Consider the following 24752-nt stretch of genomic DNA (forward strand, 5'->3'; position numbering starts at 1 on the left):
ATCAATTCACAAGACACAGACGTGTTCTGAAATGAAACGTCATCCACTTAATCTGTGGTAGAAGTACTGTTGTGAGGTTTGGAAACATTAAATAGACTCATAGGTAGTTCAGAACTAGTACACCAAGTTATACTGATTTGTTGTTTGGCTCTCAAGAGTGTACAAATCTGACAGAGACATTAATCCAACAAATTCAATGTGAAGTTTTACCAATAAAGTTACCCAAGTTGAAAATTGTTTTAAAAAGTGAAAATACTGGGTACTTAGTGTGTTAAGGACTGCAGTCAGCAGTACACAACTAAAAGATACTAATAACATCAAAGAAACCTTCACAGAAGTTGTTGTTTTTGTATGGTTATAAAGAGCACTCTGTTCATAATAATAAATAAAAGCTAATTTGCTGCTGCCTCAAGAGCAATTAAAAGATGATTCTACAAGTTTTATTGAAAGACAGAAATACATAGAATTTAGTGGTGGAGGGAGTGTTTATTAGTCAGGAAACATGAATGAAGTCATTTTCACTCGAATGAAGATTTAAAAAATAAATTTCATTTTGGATAAGGATATTTTTAACAAGAGTTATTAGAAACAGATACAGATAGTAATGGTTCTACAAACAGTATTGTTTCAACAGATTTTATCTGTGAAGAAGGCAGAGGGTGTAAAACAAATGAATAGTTGTTATACTGGTTCTCTGTTTTGAGGTACTTTGTAGTTTTCATTCTTTATCTTATAACAGCTACATACCTTAATGTTAGGAAGGTGTTGAAGAAATTATATGAAATAGTGTGTGCAAATAAAAAATGCTTTATATCTATAAGACATTTTTTTACACTTCATATTATTTTAAAATTAATTTTGTATTTAAAACTGAAACATATCAACATCTTAATCTGTTTTGTTTGTTATTAAGCACAAAGTTACACTATCTTTGCTGGACCCTCCAGTAGTATCGAAACCCGATTTTTAGCATTATAAGCCTCCAAATTACCAGTGAGTCACTATAGAACCATGTCATGCAGTCTAACCTGTATTTGATTCATAATGTCTCTTGATAGTACTATAAACAATATTTCTACAGCTTTAATTTCTGTGCTGTCTGTATGTAAAACAATTTATGAAAATATTAGCAGCTTTGAAGCATCATGTGATTTTTCAAGTAAAAAAGTAAAAGTAGAAAATTTTTATTCATGATATTAACACACTTCATGAATTTGTACAAAAATTCCTAAAATGCACAAAATGCATTTTTGGTTAGTGGTCTAATTTCTGTTTTCAAAGTAGAACTCGCATATTTGTCATTTAAAATTAATACTGTTTTGAATAACTCGCCAGTTTCAGCAAAATTCTCATCACACCAAACATGTTTGCTCTTTCAGTTGTGGAGGCATTATAATATTATGGTCATTGATAAAAGAAAGGCCCAAGAGTTAGTGGTGGGTGGTGATGACTAGGTTACCTTCATTTAGTATTACATTATTAAATGAAGGAGAGCTAGTGCAGATAACCCTTCTGTAGCTTTGCATAAAGTTCAACCAAACAATCCTCAGATATAGTCAGATACCTTCATTATGATCCAACATCATGTGTGTATGAGATGCTTGACTGAGATCATCAACTTTGCAAGCCCAATTTTTGTATGATGGGGCTTTATCTTAGCTATAAATTTTTTAACACCTAAGATGTTTTTGATTGAATATAATGACATCAATACATACCAACAAATAAGAAAGTGACACTCAATAGTAACCAATACTGGCTTTAAGATCACAACTCTATTATTCAGAACACAGCCTCTGCTTTACAGAACAACCTAATTCTTTAAAATACATGGTGGTAGTTTTTCCTCTCTAAAGCAATGTTAATAATTTCTTATATAATAATGCCATGAAATCTAGATTAACAGTTTTTTGTCATCACCTGCATGCTCTCAGTACAGCATCATTATTTAGTCTTAATTGCTTAAGCTAATATCATGTGATGCTAAATTTTCTTTAATTAGAAGAATTTCATAAAATTTAGAACATTTGTACTTATAAATTGGTAATGAATAATAATCATTCACCTGTATGATTCTTTTGCAAACTTGAGCTAGAAACTGCAAATCTAGTTTGTTTGGCCTAATGAATACTTATGAACTTGCAGGTGTTTTCACCCTGTAGTTTTGCTGCTTTAAATTGGCCATCTTTAATCTAAATGACAAAAAACTACAAATGTTCCACTTTTACTTCTAGATGAAGTTGTAATAAAAATTTTATACAGATAGATCACATGACTTTTTGCTTAGACATGTACAAAAACTTTGTTCAAAGTGAGCAAGTTTTGTTGAATAACCTTGCACATACAACTTATATTTACACTAACCTCAACACCTAATTGTAGGTTGTAAAGATATGTCAGTGTACCACATTTGAAAAAAACAAACCCATAAAAGGTAAGTATATTTTTCTATGAAATTAAGTTTCTATAATTTCAGTACAAGGACAAAAAGAAAAAGTAAGAACTTCAATTACAATAAGAGATTTTACATCATATATTTTTTAATGGATTGCCTTGACATTTTGTATGTGAAGTAAAGATTTGATAGAGCACATACATTGAAAATATGTAATAGTTTGTATTACCACAGTTCAAGCTGTAGAAAGTGGAAAATTACTAAACTATCACTCCTGTTAGTGACACATGGTGTGTCCTGTAAGTTGTTTTGATTCTGAGACAAACTACTGTGCTCCTTAATATCTAGAAAAAAAATGTGAATGTAAATATAAGAGCATCCTAAAGAATCAAAAGAGTCTGTGGCATCAAACTTACTGTTTTTATTCTTTGAATTAGTTTATAAGCTGTATGAGAAACATATTACAATAGAAACCACTTTCCTTTGATACTTCACAAACAGTCTCTATGAAAAATAGGTAAAACAGTCCTTTCATATGAAAAATGTTGGCACTTATGTTTGAATCAGTCCTTTCATATGAAAAATGTAGGCACATATGTTTGAACCAGTCCTTTCATACCATGTTTGAATTTCACAGACTTGTGATATTCTCTCTTTTGTTTTGTTTTTTCCTTTTGACTTGAATGTGTACTTATTTGCTCTGCTCTATTCTTCAGATTCAAATAGTGACTAGCTGCCTTCTCTTTAGTCTATCACTACTAAATCAGGTACAGCAAGCACAGACCAAACTATTCATGGAAAAGTCATTTTTTTAAAACAATAATAATAATTAAAACGAGGCTCCACAGAATGGCTTAGAAAAAGTTTACTTAACATGTTCAAATAACTGTGCATGCTACCTTTTTAATGGAGCATCACTGTTGCAACTGCACAAAGAAAAAACAAATACATTGGAGTTACTGTTGCTACCATACATTTATAAATGTATTAGTGCTATTACTACCACCACTTTTGAGACTGATATTTTTTCAACGGATAATGTAAGAATGAAAACCTCTAGTTTAATGGTAAATTATAATACTTTATTGTTACAATAACATGATGCATACTCCTCAGAACAGCCTATCCATACGTGTGTTAATAATGAGAGAAAGGCTTCTCACAACCAGTGATAGACTTAAAGAACACAACGTCAAAAATTAATGTGATGACAGAAATAATAATAAATGAACTGATCACGACAGCAATTGTATCACGTAAAACGTTTGATTGAATGCAATATATTATACAAAACACAATATACAAAATTGTATAATGCTATTATAAATTATATGTAGTAAAAGAATATCTTATTAATAACTAGCATAGTGTTCGGTGTTGATTAGATGAAAATGTCTTTAACTGATTTAGTTGTTTAGTTACATACTAATTTTTTGATCTACTATCTTGCTGTCAGGAACAAAGAAGAACGGATTACTACGAGCAGAGAAGGCTCCGTGAAGTTTTTAAATTGTTTTAACACACAATTGATCATGGATAAAGTTATTAGAAGTCCTCTCATACAGAAGAAACGTAAATTAAAGCCCTGATGATCATGCATTTCCAAACAAATCTGTTCTTTTCAAATTGAGACCAACTTGTCGTCATGTTTTCCTAAAGATTACTACATTTGTCAGTTTGGTCTGAAAATGGCCTTGACGCTGCAGCCACATAGCCCATATTATTTCCCGTACAAAGTTGTATATGTACCTCATGTTTGGAGTCTGTAGCTTTAAAAATGTGATATATGCCAGCAATGGTTATATTGGTCACTTTGGCCTCTAAGGTCGCGGCCACTTAACCCATATTACTTCCCGCACAAAGCTGTGTCTGTACCACAAGTTTGGAGGTTGTAGCTTTAAAGATATGTCCGTGTATACGAAACAGACCAACTGAGAAAGAGGGGGAGAGAGATTGGTGCTTATATATGAAGGTAATACATATTATGAAACATGATATATAAGAACACTTATGTCTAAGATGTTCTTAATTAATTATCCGACATGAAATATAAACTAACTGGTTCGTATGAATATCTTATATTATCAATTGAAACGCGTTAACCAAGAAAAGTTTCTACTAGAATTATCCGGTTCAGGAATTTAATAAAGCATTTAACAGTACAATTAAATTACATTTTTGCATAAAAAATGAATTAATAAACCTTCTGAATTAATACAACATAACATTAATATGACAATTTTCCAAACATATTCAAAAAACGCTTTATATATATATTTATATCTTGACGTTGTATTACGTCACGGATATGGCATGATCAGATGGCTAGAACGCTTGACTCGTAATCCGAGAGTCGCGGGTTCGAATTCCCGTCACACCAAACATGCTCGCCCTTTCAGTCGTAGGGGCGTTATAAGTGTGGTCAATCACACTATTCGTTAGTAAAAGAGTAGCCCAAGAGTTGGCGGTTTGTGATGCTGACTAGCTGTCTTCCCTCTAGTCTTACACTGTTAAATTAGGGACGGCTAGCGCAGATAGCTTTCGTGTAACTTTGTGAGAACTTAAAAAAACAAACAAAATAAACAACACGTCGCGGACATCGCTGCAGATCAAATGAGCCGAATATGTTGGTTAGCACAGCCAAATTAAGTACGAAACAGTGATACATACATACATACGCGTGTGTAGCGTCGATCCACTTGTCGCTTCTAAACATATAGCAGCACTAGCACAGTTCTTCATGTTGATAACCAACAGAATTACAAAGTTTTATCATATCTTTTTTTACCCTATTTCTTACAAACAATTCGGTCATGAATACAGATTAGTAATATATCATTTCTTACCATTTTTTTGTAATTTTAAAAAATGTAACTTTTCTTAATCACATTTTAATTAAGTGCAGCACGATATCCTTGATTTAAATATATATCATATGGAAAATCGTATTTAAATAATATTTTAATGGCATATTTATGACGATTATACTCAGAATATTGAAAATTTATTGTTATATAATTGTGATTATTATCGGGTCGTCCCTTAAATAATGTCCGATTTTAGGTTCAGAAAAAGAGAAAGTGTTTCAAACGCTTTTAATGTTATTTAATCAATAATTTATATTCCATTATTACTAATTACTTCCTGCGAACGATTCACAAGCTTCTGAATGCCACATTTATAAAATTCTTGGGGTTTGGATGAAAAGAATGTAAAGAGGGTAGTTTTGACATCAGCATGTGTTCCAAGCTCTTTTCCATCAAAACAGTTCTGCAAACTTCGCAATAGATAATAATCAGATGGGGCAAGGTCTCTAGAATAAGAAGGATTTGGAAGTTTTTCCTGTCCAGCTCTTCAGTCTTTGCAGATGTGATCCTTGCTGTATGGGGCCGTGCATTATCCTGGTGTAACACAACACCTTTACGATTGATCAAAGCAGGCCTTTTTTTTTTTCGGTACAACATTCTATAACTATAACTATTGACAGTAGAAGTTTTATATAATCGTTACATTGAGTGGTAGCAACTCAAAGTAGATCACACCAACAAAATCTCACTAAACGCTTGACAAGACTTTCCTAGGGTGGAAGTCCATTTTAGGCTTTGCTTTAGCCAGTTTACCTTCACTGAGCCATTGTCTGCAGTGCTTAACATTTTTATAGGATATCCATTTTTCATCTCCAGTCACTAACCTGTCCAAAAAAGGTGAGTTACGCTCACAAGAGTACAAAGAAGTGCAAATGTCCACTCCTGCTTTGAGATTGGCTTCTGTCAAATCATGGTTCCCATTTTCCAAGTTTTGACACCTTTCCACGCTGTCGCAGATGACGGTAAACTGTTGAATGAGTTGAATTAGTTGCACTTGATGAAGATTGTGCTATAACAGCTACAGCACAATCTTCATAAAGTGCAGTCAGCAGCAAGTCATCATTAAACTCAACAGGACGACCTGAAATTAGCGCATCACTTAAGCTGTAATCACCAGATATGAACTCCTGAAATCACCTTCGACGTTTTCTTTCATTGAGAGACTCCGCATCATAAACACCTTGAATGTTTCGTGTAGTTGCTGCTGCAATATTCCCTTTTTTAAAGTCATAAAGTATTATATGGCTAACGTGCTCCTCAGACACATTAATCTTCATAAGTGTTTATTTGATCAATGCTATGAAAAAATGGAGTTGGGTTAGTTTCTTTTATTTGTCTGAACATTTTTATGCACGTTCTACTACAATATTGTAGTCTTTAAAGCCTTCTACAAAGACAGAGATGATGATGCACTTTCTGTATTAAATTTTTGTACATTACTTATAGGATAACTTAATATATCACTTTAACAATTTTGGCTTTACTTTTATTTCTTTCGGGTATTCATGCAAAGCTACATAGGGGGTTTTCTGCGTTTCTCTTCCCTAATTATGAAGCGACAGATGACAGGGAAAACAACTACTGAACAGCACCTACCGCTGTTTCAATATTAGAATTTATCCGTCGGTCTTATAACGCGTTCACAGTACCAAATTACGAAGTACAATTTTGTGTCAACAGAATTCGAACCATGAACTCTTGAACTTGCAGACCAATAAGACACAAACTAAACAGCTCTACAGTGGCACAGTGGTATGCCTGCGGATTCACACAGCTAAAATCTTGGTGTCAATATCCCTGGTGGACAGAGCACAGATAGCCCATTGTGTAGTTTTATGCTTAATTCCAAGCAAACAACACAGATAGCCCTTTAGATTAGGGTACGTGACTTTGTAATCTGCTGGTCGCGGGTTCGAATCTCCGTCCCACCAAACGTGCTCACTCTTTCAGCCGTGGAGGTGTTATAATGGGACAAGGATAAACAAGGAGCCCAGATGTTGGCCCTCGGTATCGATTTCTGTACGTGGTGAGGAGACCTCCAAGGCAAGGTTCTGTTCTTTCAGTTTACCTCCTCTGGAATCTAAACACCCACCCACGTGTTTGCCGTGCGTGGCAATCCGTGAAGGGGAGGAGAGGATCCTGTTGGTTGAGGGGTCCAACCCTAACACACCACTTTGGCCTTGAATTCCTGTAGACGGGCGGTCTTGGGGTGGCCCTCTTTTGGTCAATCGCCTGGTCCACTCGGGCTAGGGTCAACCAAATACCAGCGTTGAATGTTCTCAACAAGTGTTGTGGACATTGTGTCTGATGCTGGTGTTTGGGTATAATGCTCGCGAAACCCTGGCGTTGCTGCAATGTCCTTGTTTGACATTATAGTACGTCCCCTCGTAGGGCTCCATGGTGGGTGGGGTCAGTGGGCACTGAAATTTCCCTTTCTTTTTTATGGATACTTCAATTAAAAATCTTAATGAAATAGTGGAAAAACAGTCCATAGGTAAACAACCTTGTCTTGAAGATTCTGAGCAGCAATCCTTACCGTCTGTACGACCTGTTGTTACCTCATTTTCTTATATTGCATTCACTTTCAGACAAACCTTTAGGGCAAATGTCTCCCTTTTTCACTCAGAAGGGACTTGCTGGCTCTCCAAAGTCTGTAAAAAAGCTTCGATCTGTTGACATATTGGTGGAAACATCCACATCTCAACACTGTGAACTCATGTTGCATTCAAAGCTATTGGGGATATACCGACAGAGGTTATACCTCATGCTACTTTGAATTCATCACGAGGAGTTATTAGTGAGAGGGATTTGGAGAACATCCCAGAGTCGGAGATTCTCGCTGGTTTATCCAAACAAGGAGTTTCTGCAGTGAAACGTATCTCCACCAACAAGGATGAAATTATGGTGCTGACCAATGTTCTTATTCTGATGTTTACATCACTACGTCTGCCTGTCACCATCAAGGCAGGTTATCTTAATTGCAGAGTATGACCATACGTTCCAAACCCTCTCTGATGTTTCCAGTGTCAACAGTTCAGTCACTCGAAGACGTCTTGTCGTGGTTCCTTGACGTGTGCTTGTTGCAGTGGCAAGGACCATGATGCCTGTGAGTGTGAAACGGACCCTCATTGCATCAATTGCAATGGCTCTTACCCATCCTACCTTCGTTCTTGCCCTAAATGGTTGGAAGAAAAAGAGGTGCAGCATTTGAAAACGATTCATAACAATACCTATCCTGAGGCTTAAAAGTTGCTGTCCACCACCTCAACTCGGACGAATGCTGTTGCACTTCGTTCCACAGCTACTGTGGGAGTGCAGACAGATCTCTCTGTGCCTCCTGAAGAATCATTCTTCAAACAAATGAAATGTCTTTTGATCTCCATGGTTAAAAAGTTGATGAATCAATTTCGACACCTTATATACATTCCACCAAACCCCAATATCCACATCCTTTGGTTCTAGGTACAGGCATTTCCCGGATCCATCTTTCTTTTTCACCCCAATATGCAAAACAATCAATCGGTTACGTCCTCAGTCTCTGGAATCTTCTTCCAACAGCAAAGACCTGCTCAGTCGAATCGACCTAGGGCAGGATCCATGGAGGTCGATAGACCTCCCTCGAATAAGGAAAGTAAGGAAAAAAGAGGTGGTCGTAAACAGAAGGGTTCTTCGCTCAATTCGCCTACACGTAAATAAAAATAGCCACCCTAATACAATGGAACTGTCGAAGTTTACGTTCTAATCTAGATGACATGAAAACACTGATTGCTTCCTACCATCCTGTTTGTCTCTCCTTACAGGAAACATTTCTGAAACCTGCTGATACAGTCACCTTTAGGCAGTTTTCTTTGTACAGAAATGACAGGCTGTGTGATGAACGAGTGCATGGCTTGGTGGCACTGTTGGTTGATCAGCATGTGCCTACCCTAACTTTGCCACTCGACACACCCTTGGAGGTCGATGCCATCCGTGTTTCCCTGGGTCATACAATAACTGTTTGTTCTCTCTATCTGTCACCTGGAGAGACATATGATTATTCAGACCTTGATGCTCTCATTGAACAGTTGTTATCTCCCTTTTTCATCCTGGAGGACTTAAATGTACATCATTCTATCTGGGGAAGTGCTGGTATTGATAGGAGGGGTCGCTCTGTAGAGCATATGCTCTTGATCACAACCTTTCTCTTTTTAATACTGGTTCTTCTACTCATTTTCATGAGCCTAGTCAGTCCTTTACTGCTATTGATCTCTCAATTTGCCCCCTTCGTTATTTTTCATTTTTCATGAGGGTTGACAATAATCCATGAGGCAGTGATCATTTTCCTATAATCTTGAGAGAGACTGGCCATGATTTATGCCACCCGACCCGCGTGCCCCGGTGGAAGCTGGATCAGGCAAATTGGCCCTCTTTTACTGCTCTCGCAAACTTGGTCCTGCCATTGTCTGTAAGCCATCAATAGACAAACTGTGTGGCAGCAGCAACTGACTGTATTATACAAGCAGCTGTTCAATGTATTCCAAAAACCTCGACACGTTTTCCACTATATCCTCGTCCATGGTGGGATTCTGCCTGCCACATGGCACGGAAGGATCAAAAACAGGCCTGGGATACTTTCCATAGATATCCCACACTCTCAAACTGCATCGCTTTTCAGCAGACCCGTGCACATGCTCAGTGGGTAAGACGTCAAAGCCAAAAGGAATCTAGGATTAAATTCACAACCAGCATATCCTCTACCACCAGTTCCAAAGACATTTGTGACAAAATATGAAAATTCAGTGGACAATATAACTTTGTCCCCCTCTCGATCTTGCTCTCTGATGGCCAGGAAGTAACTGATACTCCGAGCATCGTCGATACTCTAGGTGAAAGCTTTTGTCGGTATCTAGCACTTCTGCCTCTTCTTCCAACTTCTTAGCCATCAAGACTCGGGCAGAGCAACACCTCTTTCCTTTCGAGCTGATGTCTCTATGACTATAATCATCCTTTTACACTGGTGGAACTCAAACTGGCCCTTCATCTGTCTGGCAGTACATCGGTTTGGCCTGATAATATACACTATGAGATGCTGTGCCATCTATCTCCTGTTTGTCTTGCTATCTTTCTGGTTGTTTTTAACTGGATCTGGCAGGAGGATGTTTTTTCTGATGCCTAGCGGCAGGCTATTGTCATGCCTTTCTCCAAGTCTGGAAAGGATCCCAAGATTCCTTCAAACTACCGTCCAATTGTTTTGACAAGCTGTCTTTGTAAGACCTCTTAGAGGATGGTTAATGCTCGCCTTGTTTGGTTCCTCGAATCAAACAACCTCCTCTCGTCCTTCCAGTGTGGGTTCTGATGACAGTGCTCCACCATGGACCACCTGATTCGACTTGAAACGTCAATCAGAGAAGCCTTTCTCAAACGACAACATCTTGTATCAATATTCTTTGACATTGAGAAGGCTCATGATACAACATATGTTGTGGCATTTTACGAGACCTCCATATTTATGGGTTACGTGGCCATTTACTCATTTTTATTAAAATTTTTAATGGACAGGAAATTCCGAGTTTGTGGGGCTTCGACACTGTCCCGTTCTTTTCTACAGGAACATGGAGTCCCTCAGGGTTGTGTTCTGAGTGTCACACTTTTCAGTATAAAAATTAATGCCATCACTGAAGAACTCCCTCTCACTGTTGCAAACAGGTTCTATGTCGACAACTTTCACATCTGATGTCAGTCGTCGAACATCAGGTATTTTAAGCAGCAGCTACAGAATGCCCTCAATTGTTTACTGAAGTTGACCACAACAAACAGCTTTACCTTCTCTCTCTAAAACCGTTTGCATGCACTTTTGCCGCCAATGGGGTATTAACTTTGATCCTGAACTCTGTATTAGTGAAGTTGTGCTGTCTGTGGTCTCTGAGACTAAGTTCTTGAGACTTATCTTTGACCGTAAGCTAACCATTATACTACACATCAAACAGCTACGGGTCAAATGCACAAGAGCACTGAACATCCTCCACGCCCTCTCTACCACCACTTGGGAAGTGGATCGACGTTCTATGATAAACATATATCGTGCTCTTATTCGATCAAAACTCGACTATGGATCACTGGTCTATGGCTGTGTCAGATCATCGGCCTTAAAGATGCTGGACCCTATTCATCATCAAGTACTTCGGCTCTGCATTGGGGCTTTCTGCACTTCCCCAGTTCAGAACTTATACATAGAGTCTCATGAACCTTCTTTGCATCTCCACCGTTTGCAACTGTCTTTACTATATGCTTTGAAACTTAGTTCCTTACCAAAGCATCCCACCTGGGGTTGTGCTTTCCTTCCTTAATGGGCCATGCTTTTTCAGATCAGAGAGTATGCCATTGCTTCTTTTCGCCTTCGCATTCAGGCGCAGTTAGATGAATTGGGTCTGTCCTTGGATAACATTGCTGTATCCACTGGTCAGCCCATCCCACCATGGCTTCTTACAGTCCCCTGTTGCGACCTATCTTTAAGTCGTCTGACAAAAGTAGACACTCCTTATTGGAAATAATGTCTGCTATTTGGTGAACATTTATCGAACCATCATTCCATTCCTATTTATACAGATGGTTCGAAATCAGATGACTTTGTGGGCTCTGGCATGGTTTGTTGTGGTTCGTTGGTTGTGCGCAGAATCCTCTCTACAGCTTCTGCATTCACTGCTGAACTGTACGTCATTCCTCTTGCCCTTGATCACATAGAAGCTAAGCAGTGCTCAAACTGCACGATTTATACTGACTCGCTCAGTTCTCTTCTGGCCCTGGAATCGCTTCACATTGGTTCACATCCTGTTCTCGCCAATATTCAAAACCGACTGACATCTTTAACATCTACTTCTATCCAGTTTCTCTGGATAACGGGCCACGTTGGTATTCGCGGGAACGAGCTCGCCGACATTGCAGCTAAGTCTATCTGCTCTGGCACTATCACCGCTATGCCTGTCCCATACATGGACTATAGTCCTTTGTTCAAGGCTCAGCTCCGTGCCAGGTGGCAGTCGACTTGGAGTGAACAACGCGAAAACAAGCTTTTCCCTATATTGCACTTTGGCCGTCTTGCTTCTGTAGGGATCGGAAGGAGGAAGTTGTTCTAACTAGACTACGCATTGGTCACAGTTTTTTAACTCATCGTTTTCTTTTATCTGGAATTGATGCACCGGTTTGTAGTTTGTGTAACACTCAGATCACAATAAGCCACATTGTACTTTCTTGTCATCGTTATGATTCACAACGATGGCACCATTTTAAGCATGTTCTGTCCCAAGGTTTGTCCATAACGTTAGACAGTGTTATTGGTGATGGTGACACTGTTCACCTTGGTAGCGTTTTTAGTTTTTTTAAAGGTCATTAATCTTTTTAATGCCATTTAAGTGTTTTTAATATATACTTTACACCTTTTTAATATGGCTCCCTTTTAAGAATCACGGTTCATCTAGTTCTATTTGCAATTAGAAACCGACCGTAGCATTAAGTAACTCGAAACCAGGACTGGAAAGGCCAACTTCATGTGACTGGCGGTGGTTTTTGTACTTACCTTTTTGTCTTCCTGGTGAGTTATGATTATTACAGTCACGCTACAGAAAGTCCTTTACACCTTGAATCACTGTAGTTTTTCTCTTGACGTTGTAGACTAGATGTAAAGATTGGTTTTATTCTATTTATTTATTTAATGTTTAACTTTGTTTTGTTTTACCTTAATTTACTTTTACTTTTTTACCGGACGTTTGGCGCAGCTAGCCTAGCTGCTTTGTGCCATGAAACACTAAATCAACCAACCAACCCAGATGTTGGAGGTGGGTGGTGATGACTAGCTGCTTTGCCTCTATTCTTTCACTGCTAAATTTGAAATGGCTAGCGCAGATAGCCCTCGTATAGCTTTGCGTTAAATTCAAAACGAACAACCCTTTATATTTCAGGTAGCAAGAGATTGGTATTCACATTGCGTTGTCGGTCATTTTACCTGGGTAGAGATGATGTAAAATTAACCTAAACTTACTATTCAACGTTAATAGGTAACACCAGGATATTGTTCTTGCTTAATGCATGTGAGGTTAAAAGGCCAACTGGTAGTTATGGGTTAGTTACACTGCAGTTTCTAAAATTAATTTCATGACAAAAACAATTTTTTCATAACTGTATTCAACAAATTAATTTTGAAAAATGCCAACTACTGCTAAGCTTAAAGTATCAGATTTCATATTATTGTGATGTTTAATTAATACATGTCACAAATCAATTAATTATCAGGTATAAAATTAAGAACAATGTTAGCCGTTGTTTTATTTTATAGTATGTAAACCTTTTCGTTTTATGTATTCTGCAATACCTGATCAGAGTGCCTGTAGTTAAAAGTTAAAAAAGTGCTTTGGCTTTTTGCCATTAAAAATTATGACGCCACGAAATGCACTACTTCAACTGTATAATAGCGTGGTTTGCATTAAGAAAGTTGATTTGGGTTTCCCCGTTTATTCCAAACATTTAAGGATAGATATATTATATTTAATTTGTTATTCAAGTAAATGAACAATAGAACTGAAATTAGTGCGTATTTCTTTGGAAAATATATCACTGTTTTCAATCCATCAAACATGAGTACCGTTAAGTTCAAAAGCATCAAAGATAGCCGTAATTAATTTTTTGTTTTCAGAAAATTTCCTTTCAAACATAAAAAAACCAACATCTAATACATTCTAGGTAGTAGATGTTTCTCGTTGTCATTAATATAGTCTCTACTTATATCTTATATCTAGCAGACAGCGTTAAAGGACACTGCCCCATTCCTCAGCCACTGTAACGTCACATGGTTAGTTAAAGTGCTGTATAAGTTGTTCATGGACCTCCTGGTGACATGATGAAAGAATTGACTCCCAGTGTTACAGCGGATTGTCTGCGGACTCGCACCGCTAGCAGTCAGATTTAATATCGTGGTGGACAGCGCACAGATAGCCCATTGTGTAGCTTTGTACTTAAGTACACACACACACACACACACACACATATATAAGGGAATTACATTATAACTTTTTTATCACTGTGGTTTATTGTTCAGAATAGTCTAACAAAATATGGGCGTTATGACATCGAACATTGTTCTTTATCGGTTAAAGTATAAATTTTACTATTTAATAATTTGGAAAAAATAGTTAATAAATGTATTTCAATGTTCTATTGTACCTCGTATTTAAATTATGTCGTTCAATTTTATTTTTTATTTTTTGTAATTTTCGTCAAATGTGGAGAACTTTTACAGTGAGGATTATCTAGCATTCTTTTGCATTATGCTTGTTGGCAGTCTGTTTTAGATTATTTAAGCTTAACTGACTCTCCATTCAAGGGGCAAAACAAAAAGTTCTCCGAACAACCAAAGTTGCAATTACTGCAAAATTTTTTGTTCGAATGTTTATTGTCAGTTTTTGTTAAGTTACTTCTTCATACTTATGAGAAGTTACTTGAAAACGGTTGAACTTGGGTAATATCTCGGATGGAGTTTAATTAACTATTGAGAAAAACACCTACTTAAACATGGATTTGAGTGACTGAGTGGAAAAGCCTTCGTTAAAGTTGAAGGTACTGATGTTTAAAATGCAGAGTGAAGAAAAATTTGGTGATATTGAAAACTACTGTGGATTGCTTGCTTCATTTTCGAATCTATTTAATTGAGTGGTCGACAACTGAAGCGGAAATGAATGTATTAAGGATGATGACCTTTAACCGACTGAATGTGTATGATGGAATTAAATGTATTACTATTTAGAACTTAAGAGTGTGTGCTGAGTGACTGAGGGCAAATGGTTAAATTGAACTCACTGATGTTGATCACGTTTTCAAGTCCAGATGATAAATGGCCAAGTTTATTGTGAAACATTTATCATGCGATTAAAATCATTAAATATGTGGTCTGGGGAAACACGTGTGGTATAAATTAAGGCAACATTGATCATTAACTTTTTGAACTCAAATTTCAAGTGAATTTATATAGGGGGAGTGTTTGATGCACTACATCAACGAATATCATTGGTAGGCAGCGCTAAATGAATTAACTTACAACACTAAAATCCGAGGTCTGATTCATTGCGGTGGGAAAGGTGTAGATAGTGAATTATGTAGTTTTGCTTTTAAAAATTAACTAAACATACGAGTCGTTTTCTTGATCTCTGATTCTGAATGAATTGGTACACTTTTTTGTGAATTAAGATGCCAGTGTTTATAATTATTTATTGTTTCGGGATCTGACAAACAGGTGACACTATTGTGATGGATAATTTATCCTCATTAATAAACCACTTTTACCTTGGAGATTCAAGGCTGGGAAGATTGATGAAAGACTTGTGATTGAAGTTTTCTACTTTGAATTGTTTTTATTGTGATCTTGGGTTCTAAGAAGTGGATGCAGAAAGGTTGTTCTGAAATAGTCATTTTGTAGAATTGGACTTTGAAAGTAGATATGGATTGGCGAAACTGTACTATGTGATAGAAATATTTTTCCCTTCATAAATAGTCCATTTATTTAATTTAATGACCTGGCATGGCCAGGTGGTTAAGACACTCGACTCGTAATTGAGGGTTGCGAATTCGAATCCCCGTCACACCAAACTGCTCGCCCTTTCAGCCGTAGGGGCGTTATAACGTGATGGTAAATCCCACTATTCGTTGGTAAAAGAGTAGCTCACGAGTTAGCTGTGGGTGGTGATGACTAGCTGCCTTCTCTCTAGTCTTACACTGCTAAATTAGGGACGGCTAGCCCAGATAGGCCCTCGTGTAGCTTTGCGCGAAATTCAAAAATCAAACCAAAATCAATTTGACTTAATTCTGACTGAGCGGATTGGCGAACAACTTTTGTATGAAAATGAATCTTATGAAGAGCTTTTTCTTTTAACTGTAGAATTAAGTTTACAGCCTTACCTGTTTGTGACATTTTGAATTGTTTTTCCTGCGTTGTTTCACTAGTATCGAAATATATTGAATCACATACATAATAATAACCTTGGGAATTCAAAAATAGCATTTATTTTCGTCATAGAATAGAATAAAGAAGCGGTTGCTCAACAATGAAGCAATTAAACTGTATTTAGTATATAACAGTAGAATGAAATACATATCATTAAGTATTAACACATTTTATGTGTTCAAAAGAGCACAGTGTACTCCAAGCAGGTATGTTTCCTGTAGAAGTGCTTCTAACAAAATATTTTTTAATAACTTTGGCTCTCTGCCAGTACATTTTGTATGTGTTAATAAGGTTTGTAATCTTGCTGACCCTTGCTTAGTTTTGCATTTGAACTCGAATGCAGTTGATTGTAATAAGAGAAATGTTGTCATCTGGGTATGATCACCAGGTATACAGATAACACAAAAAATATATCAGGTAATTTTCCTTCCTCTTTATTTCGCTATTATGTACAACGTTTGGTTACAATAATTAAATAAACATTTTTTTGTAATTATTTTCTTCTAGTTATTTACTTAGGTTTTAAATCCAGTAAAGTTGAACGAACAGCAGAAAAATGCATTTATCTATCTGTAGACTAAACGGCCGTAAATGTTTTTCTCTCGCCAGTGATTGTTTAGAAACTAATATATATTTGTTTTGTTGTTCGCAAACCTAAGTAATTGGCCTTTTGTGACGTGTCCATCGCAAGTATCGAAACCCGATTTTTAGCGTTATAAGCCTTCAGACTTACCTCTTAGCCACCGGGTAGAAATAATGTTTATTGATATATTATAATGTAGATATATTTGATATATAGTAGTGTTTATATCATTATAACTTTTGTGGAATATTTAAAACTCTAACAGTGAACAGATAGGTTCATTTGATGTGAAATTATTTGTTCTGTTCAATTTTTCAAGTACACAGCTTCCATTTAGTTTTTGAACTAGAACAAAAAAGTGGCGTTATTTAATTCTAATGAACTTAGTTTCACCATATAACCAGGTAAGTGTATCAGCTCAGTATGCTCGATTAAATTTCTCACTAAATGTATGAGAAATATTTATGAATTAATCCGAGATAAACGCAATTGCCTCATTGCGAATTTTTTGACACCCATCAGAATTTTAAAGCATATATAAAAATCTGTGGGATTTTGAGTTTGTTTTACATCACCACATAGTATCCTAAATTAATTGAGGAATGTGGATAATTTTATGACACTGTCGAATTCATTATTCGATATTATACAGCGGTCCAACTGTTATAATATATATATATGTATACATAATAAGTATTAACGAGATTTTGATATAATTCCAATTGTCAGACGTTGTTGTTACCTTTAAAGTAATAGCTGATAATGACTGTGGTAATAGCCCCAAGATGTGTTGGCGTTATTCCTTCTATCAGACAAAATCCAAACGCTAATATTAGACTAGCCAGTTAACATGGAAAATCAATTAAGAGTACAGAGTTGAGTGTTTGCACTCGCAACGTCTCAATTCCTACTGCCCTTCGCTGAGTGCAATCAGTTGTGGGAAAGCTTAAAAGTTCTTGACATTTCTGAAGTAGAAATTAAACTATAAAATTTGAAACTTTCAATCTCCGCTTTTCAAAAGTAGTTAAATAAAACTGCATTATCGTAAAAACAGAACTACTAACTTAATAGTTCTCACGTAGTTAATGTATCCCCCAACCTCTTCCATTTCTCTTGAATACTTATTCAAGAAAAGCCTTGAATTGGTGAAACTACAGCCCCCAACATATGGTACGGGCGATCAAATAATGCATTAGACCTCTACGTAACAGATTGTCTTTTCAGTTTTACCTCTGGTGAAAATGAAAAGATTTCTCTTACACACACACACACACACACACACACACACACACACACACAAACTTAGTCTTGTTTAAGTTTGTTTTAAAATATGTTGTTTTTAAACAAAAATTAGATAAAATGTAAATAAGACGATTTATTAAAACTTTCCTTCCCCTCCAGCTAAAGATTATTTCCGGAATATCATTTAATATTTGGACTTACAACGCTAGAAACCGGTTTTCGATTCCTGTGTAGCGTTGTGCTTAACTTCAAGCAAACAAAAATAATTATCCTGTTATTTTCTATCTTTTTCTACATAAGTTCTGAGAGTGACTAAAAGCATGGACGTACGTCACACTGACTGTTAGAAAAGCAGTTACGAATACCAGAACGTCTGTATAAAACATGTACATTCCATTTGCAGAATGAAATTATTGGAAAAAGTTATTAATTTTAAAAAAACCTATTAAAATGATCTAGCAGTTTTTACGGCCACATTACCTTTCAAGGGGAAATAAAGGTTCTTTGTTTTTTTGAAACGACAAAATTACTGCCCCGTCTTTTTTAAATAACACGTGTTTGGTGATGCAGTGTTTTAAAAAGCACTAGGGTTTTGAAACAGGTGTATTCAGTATCGTGGTGTAGTAATGAGTCAGCAGATTGCTTTTACATAATGTTCGGTGGTAAGATACGTCTGTAAAGCCGCGGAAAATTGCAGACAGTGAAACATACGTCGAAATTTCAGTAAAATAATTTGAATCAGGCTCAAAAATATACGTTCCTGTGAGCCAAAGGTGACTACACTTCGTTGTCTGAGCGGTAAGTTTGAGGGCTTATAACGCTAAAATCCTGAGTTCGATCCTTGCGGTGGAAACGGCACAGGTAGCATATTGTGCTTAATAACAAACAAACGAAATGAGTTAGCAGTTCTTTACAATATGTATTTTAGTCGTGTAATATTGTAAATATACACTAGATGTTGACATTGCGGGTTAAATTGAAAACTGTACAAAGTGTTAATCAAAAAGTAACAACTAACTGCTGAAGAAACAAATAGTGCATGGGAATAAATGAAACACATCAGATAATGAAAGAAAATCAAATTACATAAAATACAATAAACACTTACCACAAGACCTAGAATATAAGTATATTATTGTTTTAATAAAAGCACACAGAGTTTTGTATATTTCTTTTTTTTTATTCAAAATTTCTGTTCCATTAGCAGTGAGTTTTTAAAGACTTGGACATATATATATATATATATATAATAGAGCTGTCTATTGTATGCTCATGTAACTACTTCAGAGGGTGTGGAGGTTTATTGGGCCCATGGCGAGATACAGATTTTCAGTTTTGCGTTTTGCAGTTTCTATGGGTGTTTTTTTGTTTTTTTTACCACTACTTCGCCAAATTGTAAACGAAGGTTTTTTTGGGTGCATGCGTAGATATATACAATTTTGCGGTTTACATTTATGTTTTACAGTTTTTATGGGCGTTCTTGCATTTTTACGATCACGTAACTAAAATTGTTGTTGTTTTGAATTAAGCACAAAGCTACTCAAATGGACTATCTGTGTTCTGCCCACCACTGGTATCGAAACCAGGTTTTTAGCGTTGTAAGTCCGCAGACATACCGCTGAGCCACTGGGGGGTAACTATAATGGTACTTGTGCTTTTAAAAATTTAAATATGTTTTAAACAACATATGCAAGTGCGGTTTCAGTGTTTTATACAATAGTATTTTGATGTAAATCAGTATGTCACTAAATCCAACTTAGGCCCAACATGGTCAGGTGGTTAAGGCAGATTCGAACCCCCATTACACCAAACATTCTCGCTCTTTCAGCCGTGGGAGTGTTATAATGCTACGATCAATCCCACTATTTGTTGGTATAAAAGAGTAGCCCAATAGTTTGCTGTGGGTTTTGATAACTAACTGCCTTCCCTCTAGTCTTCCACTGCTAAATTAAGGACGGCTAGCTTAGCGCGAAATTATAAAACAAAACTGATACAAACTTAACTATTATCTCGTACAATGTAAACTATGTCAAATAAATACTATAGTCCGTGTTTAAATATTCACCTTTTGAAGTGAATATTTTTCTTCTATTTTTGATAAGTTTCGTAATTCAAATATTTTAATTCTGGATTATCTAATTCTCATTCTGATATTCGAAAACCAGTTCATAAGTGTGTAGTTATGTCATTCACTAATTTTTATATTACTTGTTTCAACGGTCAAGGACCTTGGTGGGTCAGCTGTAAACTTGCTAAATTACAACGTTAAACCCCTGTTGAATGGAGCACAGATAGCCCACTGTTTAGCTTTACGCAAAACAGGGAATCTTCAATAGTCGCGCGTCCCGGTATGGCCAGATGATTAAGGCACTAACTCGTAATCTGAAGGTCGCCTGATCAAATCCCCGTAATTCCAAACATGCTTGCCCTTTCAGCCGTGGGGGCGTTATAACGTTACGATCAATCCCACTATTCGTGGGTAAAAGAGTAGCCCAAGAGTTGGCGGTGGGTGGTGATGACTAGTTGCCTTCCTTCTTATCTTACAGTGTTAAATTAGGGACGACTAGCGCAGATAACACTCGTTTAGCTTTACGCAAAAATCAAAACAAACAAACAACAGCCGCGACACTCGAAACTTTCAGGCAAGATTAGAGTAAATTAATCTATGAGACTTTTTTCTTTTTGTTTCCTCCCTTCTCAATGGAACAGCGGTATGTTTGCGTACTCACCACGCTAGATACCGGGTTTCAATACTCGCGGTGAACAGAGTACAGCTAACCAATTGCGTAACTTTGTGTTTAATTTCAAACAAACATCACTTTTTTTTTATTAGCTATATCTTTGTGCTCCAGCAATACCAAGTGTGTGGCACGTGTATCCAGTTCGTTTCTCACTACTCATCAGGATTTCGGCCAGCCTACCATCAAACTAAAATTCTTTTTGGCGGGATTAAAGTCAATTAACTTATGAGCTCTCGGGCTTAATTAAGTACGCTAATCGAAAGGGTTTGACCTTTTGAGCTGAAAAGTGTGAATAGATCTCAAATCGATCAGGAGACGAGAGACGACGGAGTAATAAGCTGAAAGCGTACTTGGAAAACAAACTCGGAGCCATTCTGTGATCCGCTATGCGGCGGTTACGAATCTCCGTCACACAAAACATGTTCGCCCTTTCAGCCGTGGGATCGTTATAATGTGACGGTCAATCCCGCTATTCGTTGGTAAAAGAGTAACCCAAAAGTTGGCGGTGGGTGGTGATGACTAGCTGCCTTCCCTCTAGCCTTACACTGCTAAATCAGGGACGGATAGCGCAGATAGCCCTCGTGTAATTTTTAGCGAAATTCAAACCAAACCATTGTCTTGATAAATTTTCTTTATTCGTCAGGTATAAATTTTCATGACTTTGTTTTACATTTTATGCATTTAAGTAAGAATCTGAAACGTGACTGAGCACTTAATTTAGTCTTGTTTGATTTAAATTAGTTATTTACTTTTTAAATGAAATTGTTTTTAAGTTCAGTGCTGGTTATCTATGTGTGTATACAGCATGTTTACGTTGTAAATCAGTCTAACATTATAAAGTATTATTGTCACATATATTTATTTTTGATATATATTTCTTTAAGTATGAAAGATTTAGTGGAACAGTGTATTAAGTGGGAAAACTTGTTAGATCGAGTTTGGTTTGAAGTGAAACACTTTTACTGAACATTTTCAGTTTCACCAAATGTATTTCATGTTTTGTTCACGTCTACACCTAAAGACATTAGTGGCAAGTGTGATTATTTCATACAAAATGTATGGCACGTTTTCGTTTTGTTTTTGATATATAATTTGGTAATTGTACACAGTTTCAATTCAGTGTATTAATCATTGAAATATTTTTTGTTAAAACGCATTCATATACGCAGCTATTTTAGAATGTTTGTTAGGCTGGGTGTAAGAGCATGGTTTGTTTTTTACTTTCTCATTGTGTAATCTTAGAAATAATTTTTATAGTTCTTCATATTTTAATTGTTTACAGCTGAATGGGTATTTCTAAATGTAATCAAAATATTTCATTTCAAAGCACACAATCTTGGACTGCAGCCCCTTGTAACTAAGGGCGTGCGTAGATTTTTAGTTGAGTTATTTTCACGTTCATTGACTCTATTTGATTAAATAATACTGGGCTTGAGATTTGATTGTAAGGAAAGAGCAGAGGAAATATGACGGGAAAAGGGAAATTATGGCAGGAGTCATTCGCAGTACCACATCAGTTGCATGTACCATAAGATATTTATTTTATGTATGTGTATATAGTGTAAGATACTATACTGGTACACATATCATCATATACAATGCTGTTACCATTTAGACCCCTAAATATATTTTTGCTTGCATTAAGAAATTAATGATGTTGTTTCAGTTTTAAATAATATAAAAAGACCTGACATTTTGTTTCGACTGACAAACCAGATGATATTAAAGCTAATTTGGTACATTTTGAATGTTTTGTGTTTTCTATTAAACTTTAGAAAACTTAATAATAAAGACTTTGTGTTACATGATGAGGTAGAGAATTATTTTATTTTTATACTAAGGCCACAAAGACGTATAACTTGGAAGTTAAATTAAAGAAGGTCAAATTATTAAAAGTATTAAATATCTGTTGAGACCCACAAAAACGTGTACTTTATAAGTTGAATTGATTGTTTGTTTGTTTTTTGGAATTTCGCACAAAGCTACTCGAGGGCTATCTGTGCTAGCCGTCCCTAATTTAGCAGTGTAAGACTAGAGGGAAGGCAGCTAGTCATCACCACCCACCGCCAACTCTTGGGCTACTCTTTTACCAACGAATAGTGGGATTGACCGTCACATTATACACCCCCACGGCTAGGAGGGCGAGCATGTTTAGCGCGAAGCGAGCGTGAACCCGCGACCTTCGGATCACGAGTCGCACGCCTTACGCGCTTGGCCATGCCGGGCCCAAGTTGAATTGAAGGAGATGAAATTGTTTTGGGTATTAAATGTCTATTAAGGCTCACAGAGACGCGTAACTTAGCAGTTGAGTTTATGATGGTCGAGCATTCATTTGCACGATCTGTTTAAAGGCCCAGCGTGGACAGGTAGGTGGTTAAGGCACTCGACTCGTAGTCTCAGGGTCGCGGGTTCGAATTCCCATCGCACCAAACATGCTTGCCCTTTTAACCATGGGGGCGTTATAATGTGTTGGTGGGTGATGATGCCTTCCCTCTGGTTTTACACTGCCAAATTAGGGATGGATAGAGCAGATAGTCCTCGAGTAGTTAATGATCAAATACATGCACGTGTTTGAAAAAACGACAAAGGCTGTCTACATGAGAAAGTAATTCGGAAAACGTGCATTGGTGTCTGGATATAAATGTTATAAAATTAAACTGAAGATTGACTAAAATCAGCTGTTTTCGTGTTTTAGTAAACAAAAACAGAACAAATATATTCAAGCTTAATGTGAATGTAATGTTTATTAATGTACGAGTTATTCCAAAACTTTCAAAATTTAAAGTTTTGAATTATTCGAATGTCTGGAATACTTGAAATAACAAAGTGCTATTTTTTCTCATTTTATTTCTAAGAAATAATCGAGGTAGTAAAGTGCATGAATCAGTCATTTTCCGATATTATGTAATGCAGTTCCATAAACTTCATGACTGTGTTTATTATATATTCTTTATTATGCATATCCTGAGATTAGTGTCGCAATATGAGGTAAAAACCCTTGTGTTAAACGTGGTGATGAATCACTAAAGATGCGAATATTATATGCCTGTTTATTATTTACGTATCCTTTAAGAATGATGTTCGTGTTGTAATGACCTTACACTTGTATTGATGAAAAATCATAGAATTGGTGGATTTTTATAGTTATTTATATTTTGTTGTTACGAACTATAAGATAAAACCATTCACTTCGGAAACTATGTTAAAGCTGATGAAACTTTCTAGAATGGACGACATTTACCTTTCATCTTCAGGCGGAAGACTTTCGAAATGTCCTCTACACTTGTCTCTACAGCAGGCAGTTGCCGTCCATTCTACAAAGTTTCATCATGAATACTCTGCCTAAACAATCTATCAAAGAATATGCTAAAGCTTTCAGATCTTTAAACGAGCCATTTTCAGACGAAATGAAGGAACATTCGTCCCTACTTTACATCTTAGTATGTCCTAACTAGGCCTAATTATAGCCTAAACATTTTGTATTTAGGAAGATTTATACTATATTGTGGCTTTATTTTGGATTAATGAGTTGTTACCATACGGTGATATTTTGATATAATTTTCATAACATAGAGTAGTAATTGTAAATGCTTGCCAAGGTTTCAAAAAAGATAGCAATATATCAAAATAATTTAGCGTAGAAATACTGCTAAAATTTCAAAATAAGCTTCAAAATTGTATTCAATATCATAAGATAGTCATGGAGTCTTCTCCAGTTTTTACGAATGAAAGTTTAAGCAGTATTTGTCACCTTGAACAGTTGCTAGATGGAACCAAGATTGAACAAGACCATCACATTAATTCTGGGCTTGTTAAGGAAAAATCGCAAAGTTTTAAAGAGTGACAAAGCTTTGGGGCAATTAATATTTACCCAAAGATTTAGAAAGGGATTACTAGCTACTTACTGTTATTTTTCTGAGTCATTGAATTGTAGACAGGTAGCAGTTAGAAGTTAGCT

At 36.3% G+C, this 24752-nt stretch overlaps 1 protein-coding gene across 2 annotated transcripts in view; it reads left to right on the top strand.

Annotated features, from left to right (window-relative positions):
* The window catches only part of LOC143256896 (uncharacterized), a 38135-nt gene that overhangs the window by 6085 nt on the left and 7298 nt on the right, over positions 1-24752 (top strand). The window contains exon 1 of one of the 2 annotated variants that reach the window (XM_076514725.1): positions 16561-16645. The exons of the other annotated variant lie outside the window; for it this stretch is intronic. The gene's annotated coding sequence lies outside the window, so the exon portion shown is untranslated. Of the gene's footprint in view, positions 1-16560; positions 16646-24752 lie in introns of those variants that run through there. 2 annotated transcript variants of the gene reach the window in all.

Source organism: Tachypleus tridentatus, chromosome 7, assembly GCF_004210375.1.
Source record: "Tachypleus tridentatus isolate NWPU-2018 chromosome 7, ASM421037v1, whole genome shotgun sequence".
Taxonomy (NCBI): Eukaryota; Metazoa; Arthropoda; class Merostomata; order Xiphosura; family Limulidae; genus Tachypleus; species Tachypleus tridentatus.